Source organism: Trichoplusia ni, unplaced genomic scaffold (genome assembly GCF_003590095.1).
Source record: "Trichoplusia ni isolate ovarian cell line Hi5 unplaced genomic scaffold, tn1 tig00002114, whole genome shotgun sequence".
NCBI lineage: Eukaryota > Metazoa > Arthropoda > Insecta > Lepidoptera > Noctuidae > Trichoplusia > Trichoplusia ni.
Window position 1 is genome coordinate 4,970 of NW_020800200.1, and position 7,870 is coordinate 12,839.

Here is a 7,870-nt window from a genome sequence, read left to right on the forward strand (position 1 = left end):
CGCTGCCACCGCCAACCCCGACACCTTCAGCCCCCGCCAACAACGCCATCTATCGCAGCATCTATGGCCTTCAAAATACCGCGAAAAAAAAACATGAAAAGAATAAAAAAGCAATGACCATCTCAGATAACATCTTTGAAAATATATATAGTATATCTATACTATGCATTAAGTACTCATCAAAAATTTATAATTATTAATTTTAAAGAACTCATCTGACTTGAGTGACAGTAACTGCGATGCTCATGCGAAATTCAGTCTTTTGTCTAGTGCAATAGAGTCCATCGGTCCTCAAACAGTGCAGCGGAAACAGTAGAACAAAGTTCGCGGATGGTTTCGCTATGTTTCGGGCAGATGGCGCTATAGGCAATCAAGCCCCGAAAATCAATAGCAACAGACAGTGCATTATATTAGGGTACTTGCTGTACTATGCATTGAGGTAGGTCAGTGATCCGGGTTTCCCATTGAGTACGTTTCAAGGAAGTCTAAAAATAATTTGCACGTTCAAGTGTGAATAAATTTAGGATTATTTTATTATTAACTGCAATATATATTTATTCGATAAGGACTTTTAGAATGTTTATAACTATCTATTGGTCGCTACTCCGTCCGCGTGGAATAAATGTTTTAATAATAATAATAAATCGTTTATTTGCATTAAACATGGTATACAAAGGTGTTAAATAGGTATATAGTAGGTACAAGCATGTTTAGCTAAGATGAACATAGCACGCAAATTTTTTAGGAAACTAAACTATTTATACATTAACATTTGTAATCCATAAATTCTTTTAAACTATAAAAATTACAATCACTTAACCATTTATATAATGCAATCTTTAATAATCTTATATTTAATACTTTGAATTTACTTGGCATCTTGTTATATATCCGCACACATGTTGCAAGACAATTTTTATTATATTTGGTCAGTCTTGGTAGATCACTCTGTGCTAATCTAAAAGGATCTCGTCTGTTGCGTGGACATATTTCATTTGCAGTTTTAAACAGCTGTATATGCTTAACTACGAATACGCATATTTCGTAAATGTAGATACACGTGTATATACGTGTACATGTTATAATAAATATTACTGTTTTACAGAAAACTTTCTTCAAAATCTATTCAGTAATCAATAACCATTTAAACATCTACGGAAACATTCGAGGATTATAGAGATACATAAGGGTTATAGTCACGCTAATTACACCCGCCCCATTACCCCTTAAAATCAAAACATCCTAAAATTGCTGGGCAAATATTTTAAAATTTTAAATAAACAATATTTAAGCTTAATTTCAAAGCCGTATTGTGTTAGCCGTTGTGTTATAAATAAACTTTCAACCCCTTACAACCTTTTTACAGTTAATAAGCATATGTCCTTACTCAGGCTCTAGACAGTCTAGACTATCTGTTTGCCAAATTGCATTACAATCTGTTAAATACGTACTTTCATTTTATTAGTATATAGTATCGCATTATTCATATACTAGCTGTTGCCCGCGACTTCGTCCCCGTGAGTAGAAGATATAAGTTATGATTTTATTACCTGTCCTGTTTTTTCACATTTTCCATTGTACCTATCTTTGCTCCTATTAGTCGCAGCGTGATGGTTTATAGCCTAAAGCCTTCCTCGATTAATGGTCTATTCAACACAAAAATAATTTGGACCAGTAGTTCCTGAGATTAGCGCGTTCAAACAAACAAACAAACTCTTCAGCTTTATATATTAGTATAGATTAGATCATCATATTTAACAGCTTTTGAGCTTTTTTTCAGCACAAGAAATTTTTATATATGGTTGTGTTTATAACATCCCTAAAATCAATTCTAGAATCTAATATCCAAAGAGATTTAGGAGCGTTCGAAAGTTCTCGAATGCCACGATTGAAACCAGTCCTCATATTCAAATACTTTCGCATAAAAATTAAATCATCATATTCAGAAAATCGTCTCTCTCTCAAGTGGAGACCTCGGCAAACGTAGTGTAAGATGTCGTCAGACACGATGGATAGATGATCTGCGCAAGATGGCTGGCAGGAGCTGGATGCGAGCAGCCGAAGATAGGCCTATGCCCCGCAGTGGATGAATGTGTTTATGAGCTCACAAAATAATACCAACTGCCTTTTCGTCTATTGCAGACGTTTTATGTGGTGTTGTCTGTGATACAACGCCTTTCATGACCGGACGGACCGATACGGGAGCGACATATCTTACATCAGGTTCGACAAGAGAAGTAGCTGGCATGCCGCTTAGCTCAAACATCGTCTCTTCTTGTGTAACACCCGCCCGATTTCTTACGACTGGATGACTTGGCTAAAGCATAAATTAGGAAATGTTTTTCCTACTCCCGTTGGCAAATATTGTCATATTTTAGGTGTTAATTTCTCGTTCTGCGTTCCACAAAAGTCATGTACATAGGTATAGCAGTATTGGTAATCGACTACTGGGCAAAAGTCACCTCATCATGAGAGCTAGCGGATGGACGGCGTCGCTGTGAGAGGCCTAGGAAGCGGTGATGATCTTAACGCTTACCGCGCAGGCTGGTTCCATGAGGCCCAGGACAGAGAATCGTGGAAGGATTTGGGGCTGGCCTTTGCCCAGCTTTTTGTCACTGGGCTAGATAAAAAAATGCATGCATACAAAGAAGTGAAACTTCTTTGGCGAACTAATTTATAAATCTTGTTTATATTTATACAAATCTAAAACTTTAAATTTCCGAGACTAAGAGGAAGGGAAACAGGAAGATAGGTTAGGAATTTAATTGACATTCAAATATAAATAATTAACTAGTAAACGAATACACAACCAATATGGCGTGTATTTTTTCTCGATATCCCGTATTGTCTCTCTCGTTCAATCTTTCTCACTATAGCTCTCTCCCACCTCTCACTCTTTAGCTCTGTGCGTGATACGACGTTCGCTCTGTCTCACTTTTTCTCTGAATCTTTCTCACTTGCTCGTTCGCCCTGTCTTCTCTCAAACGGTCTCGATCGCTCTTTCTCTCTCTTTTTTGACACTTCCGTTGCATACCAGCGTGACGTTACATCTGTAAAAATTTTCCCCTCATGCTCATAAAGAAGTTTCACTTCTAATATTTATAATTAATTCCACCGAATTGGTTGTGGCTATGTACTACAAGTAAATATTATATTAAGGTGAATAATTATGCGAGAGAATTTTTCCGTTTTCCGTGAAGGGATTTTTGATGAAATAACGGGAATGACTTTTCTTACATCATTTATTGTTATTTTCCTATTTACAATTACATGTTCTAATGGCGAATGGTGGCGAAAATCTTGATTTATCAAAAATATACAAAAGGAAGATTATAATCATTTAGTTAGTACGAAAACAATTTTTTAATTCTCATAAAATCCAAATCTATACACGTGATGATGTGTCTATCATCATTTTAGATTCAGTTTATGTTACGTGAACTTTTTAATAGTATTTTTACTAGAATTTGGCCAAAGGCTATTTTCATTCGACTTCCTTAAATCTGGGCATGGTTGTTTGGAGGCTTGCAACGCTTTGCCGTACACCGACATAAAAGTGCGGATGATGTAGCACGGCGGTTCAGGTTTAGTCAGTAAGAGTCTGACGAGGGAGCGGGTTTCCATGAGGATTCCCCCGCTCTACCCAACAACAAAGGTTTATATTTTTATGTTGTATGGTATAACCAAGATCCGACCGCGCGATGCTACGAACAACGGCTTGGATTCAAATAATTTGTGATAATGATAATCATCTTGGTTGTTGTATCTTGTATTGTTGCTTGTTTTCCACACCATATCGTCGTTTTCTATTGGAAGGGTCTTGTCGCCAGTCCTTCGTCCGTAGGACAGTCTGAAACAATGAATAAATGTCAGTATAGCTGTGTTCTCTCTCGTGTAGTAGGAGTATGGAAAAGATATGTTTTCACAACGGTATTTGACCTGACACCCACACTTTATACTTCATAATAATTATTCATTTATAATAAAACTAGCTGTTGCCCGCGACTTCGTCCGCGTGGTTAGAAGATACATGTTATGATTTAGATCTACCCCGTTTTTTCCAAATTTTCCATTGTATCTTCGCTCCTATTAGTCGCAGCGTGATGGTTTATAGCCTAAAACCTTCCTCGATTACTGATCTATTGAACACAAAAATGTTTTTTCAATTTGAACCTGTAGTTCCTGAGATTAGCGCATTCAAACAAACAAACAAACTCTTCAGCTTTATAGATTAGCTAGCTGTTGCCCGCGACTTTGTCTGCGTAATTTTCAAGATGTAAAAAACAATAAATTTTAATAATAACGATCATCGCAAAAATGTAACGCAACATTTAAAAAAGCGCCTTTTATGTTTTAAGCTTTGTTATAAAATTCTTTCGTAGCTATTTTGTTTTAAGTTTTGAGCTTGCTTTTTTTTATTTCCACGTTTTATGAATCTAGAGGGCCCCAAACAGTATTAGATGTTTGGGTCAAACATGTTTCATTGATTACGATACTGTCCTGGTGTTCAATATTTCGCAGCTGTATTAATGTTTTTTTCTTATTTTACCCCAAAGAGAGCGGTTTTATAACTTTGACATATCTGCCTGTCTGTAATATTATATTAAAATGCAATGGAACCTCTGTCTTTTTGTCTGTCTCGTTTTCGCGCTAAAACTATCAAACCGATTCTAGAAATTTGGTACGCAAATAGCCTAGAGTCAAATTTTATTAGAAACTTTTTTTTACTAGGGTTTTGAAATTAATTGATGATCAGCTAAACTGATTCTTATGATTTTATTTTATTCTTATTGGCTAAGTCCTGAGTCTTATCGAATATCTATTTTTTATCCTCCTAATGGTTTTTATTTTTCACTCCTATTTTATCATTTACTGCACCTTGGCAAAACAAAGTTTTCTCGGTCAACTAGTTTTAATATATGTTATGTAATTATTTTTAATTAATTTGAATGAATCTGAAAAATGCGTCATTTCGTTAAAATATAACTGCCCGTTAAGCAAAAACGAAACCATTGAGGCGGACGCTTTGCGGAGCGTTTACTATGAGCGCAATGCGTTGATAGTAGATACACACATAGGTGATGCTGTGTGAGTATCCCATCTGACTCTACCTGGCCCGAAAAGCAGGCTTTTCATCAAACCTCAACTATAAAATAAATTTTAGCTTTCAGAAATACGATTGGTTTTAGCTTGGCCATCCTTCGCTGTCAAAGAAACAATTCAATTCCTTTTTGGTTTCTATTGAGATTTTATTAAAAAAACCCTTAGTATTGGTTCTGATTATTCATTAATTGATTTAAAAAATATGTTCCAATATTTTTTCTGTATTTATTTGAAAGTTAATTTCTCCAAACGTACTTCAAGTTGATAACTTTGTGGATAGATGGCGCTGTGCAATCCGGCCATGTTAGGTCCCCCGCCGCACGTAGCTCACAGAGCGCCGGCTGCCGTACGGCACTCCCTCGCCGTCAATCGACCAAGAGGGACTCAATTGACGGGTGAGGGAGTCTAAAACACTGAGATAAAATGCAATGCATGCAGGGCAAGCGTTGGATGCCCAGCGCTGCGGATTACAATAAGAAATGTCTTGTAATTTGACGGATAATAGTTAGTAATATTTGTTTTTATATTTTTGGTATATTTCAAAATGTGATTTATTAGGGATTTTAATAACAAAAATTTTCGCAGGCTTGTTGTGTTAACTGTGGAAGATTTTAGGAGATTAATATTAACTATAGCGAAATTTGTCGGGTTTTTTTTTTGTATTAAAAAATTCTACAAAAAAATTACACGCTTGATTTTTCTCTCAGTTAACGGCTTTGAGATACATCTTTATATTTTCATAACAGATTTTTTTGCAACTCTCTTAAAATCGACGCTCCATTATTAATTTGTTTATTAAGTTATTTTTGTAATAAAAAATACAGACCCGCGCAAATCTTTTTCCGTTTGCACAAATAATATAACGTAATTAAATCATAATTAATTAATACTACAGTAATGACTGATTCAATCTTTATTATTAGATATAAAAATTAATTGCTGTTCGATCGGGCTTATTTTAATATTGAAAAATTTGTGAAAGTCAAGGGACGGTTTAAATGGTGATGCAATTTGGAGAAGTCGCAAAAAAAATATGTCTGCATTGTTATCATCGATTGTTAAGCGGTACGGTACCTATAAATGTTTATAAATAATAGGTTAATTTTGTCGGATGCTGAGAATTTATTTTCACTGAGTACTCCTATTTTTTAGGTCTAGAGGTAATTGTTTTTCGAATGTTACCGTCGCTGACCAATGCTATGACTATTTTTAAGTAATAATTATTTATGTTTTAGATTAAGAGGAAGGATTTTAAATAGTAAGTTGTAACCGAAAGTAAAATATTTATAGATATCAGGGTTTAATTTTGTTTCTCTATTTTCTCATAATTAAATAGGTCTCGTAGATAGAATATTAATTATCGCACATCATATTTGTAAATATAGAATTGGATACAAATAAATAGTTACACAATGGGTTCCACTCGTGTCTCATTTGCTCGTTTGTTTTATGTTGTAGTAATACTGATATTATGTCTTTGATCTTTAATAAATCAGTAGTATTAATATTATTTTATGACGTATTTAATCATTGGCAAAAATAAATTACGTTAAATTATAATTATTATTAGATATTTTTTTTTGTTCTTAATAATAAAGGTGTTAAATAATTTCGTTAGAAAAGTGCCATCAGCAAAATTGTTTTAACACATCAAATAAATCATTATAACTTCTTTTAGATCATTGTCGACATTTTGCTTTTATTGTTGTCCGTACAACAACAAAATCACTTGTCACATGTTTTAGAATATTATTTTCGGGATAAGTTTAAATTTAATGTACCTTTTTTGTTACATGAGAAAGCTGGTATTATCAGACCCTCAATGACTAAAGCTGAACCGCCGTGCAACGTCTCCCGCATTTAGTGCGCGTACAAAGCATAGCAATTCGACACGCTCTCTTTAAATATGCCTACACGTTTCAATATTTTAATACAAAACATTTTTCCTAATTCTGTCTCTAATCTAAAATATTTGTTTACCTGACTTTTGCCAAAAACAGTCCACGCTTTGAAATTAAATACGAATTTATTAATATTGAGTAGGTAGCAGGTTTTCCAACACTTTTGGCTTACATTTATAATTATAGACATATGTGTTGATTCATCATCCACAGAGATACGTCATCTTTAGTTTATCCTCCGTCCTTGATTTATTTATTTTTGTCTTGTATCATCCTGTTTTCCTCTTTTCATTGTACAGGATCACGTTTTGGGCGAACTGCGCTTTGAAGTAGAGTCTGAAACAATGCAAAAATACGAGATTATAGACGTTAAATCTTATATCGTATAATGAAGACGGGGGCTAGGGAGGTTTTTTTAAGTTTCTTATCCCACTAATATGCGAAAGTTTGCGAGTGTGTATGTTTGTTACTTCTTCACGTCAAAACGGCTTAAGCGATTTAAATGAAATGTGGTATGGAGTTAGCTTACTCCCTGCATTAACACATAGGCTACGAGAAAATATTTTATTTCCAAACCACGCAGGCGAAGTCGCGGTTTATAGCTAGTTTTTCATAAAAGCAACTCTGCAAGAGTTTTTTGAGGTCAAAATGTGATACATATTATCAACTATGTATTTTAATATGTGTAATATAAAGTTATATAACGTACAATTTATTAATATACATAATATTATTTGAAGTTTTTGAACTTATTTTTTGTACAAATTAAGGTTTATCTTTTAAATGTGAAAAATAAATTTATACAAAATAATTGCTGCGTCCTAACAGGGTTTCGTGTTCAGAACCTAAACTATGCATGTGACTTG

The 7,870-nt window shown here is 34.3% G+C and overlaps 1 long non-coding RNA gene across 1 annotated transcript; it reads right to left on the bottom strand.

Moving 5' to 3' along the window:
• Positions 1–3,230: 3,230 nt before the first annotated feature.
• On the bottom strand, positions 3,231–7,508 carry LOC113507442. The gene is made up of 2 exons (XR_003401856.1): positions 7,177–7,508; positions 3,231–3,850 (listed from the first exon to the last, which is right to left on the bottom strand). It is a non-coding gene; the product is annotated as an uncharacterized LOC113507442 (long non-coding RNA).
• Positions 7,509–7,870: the final 362 nt, after the last annotated feature.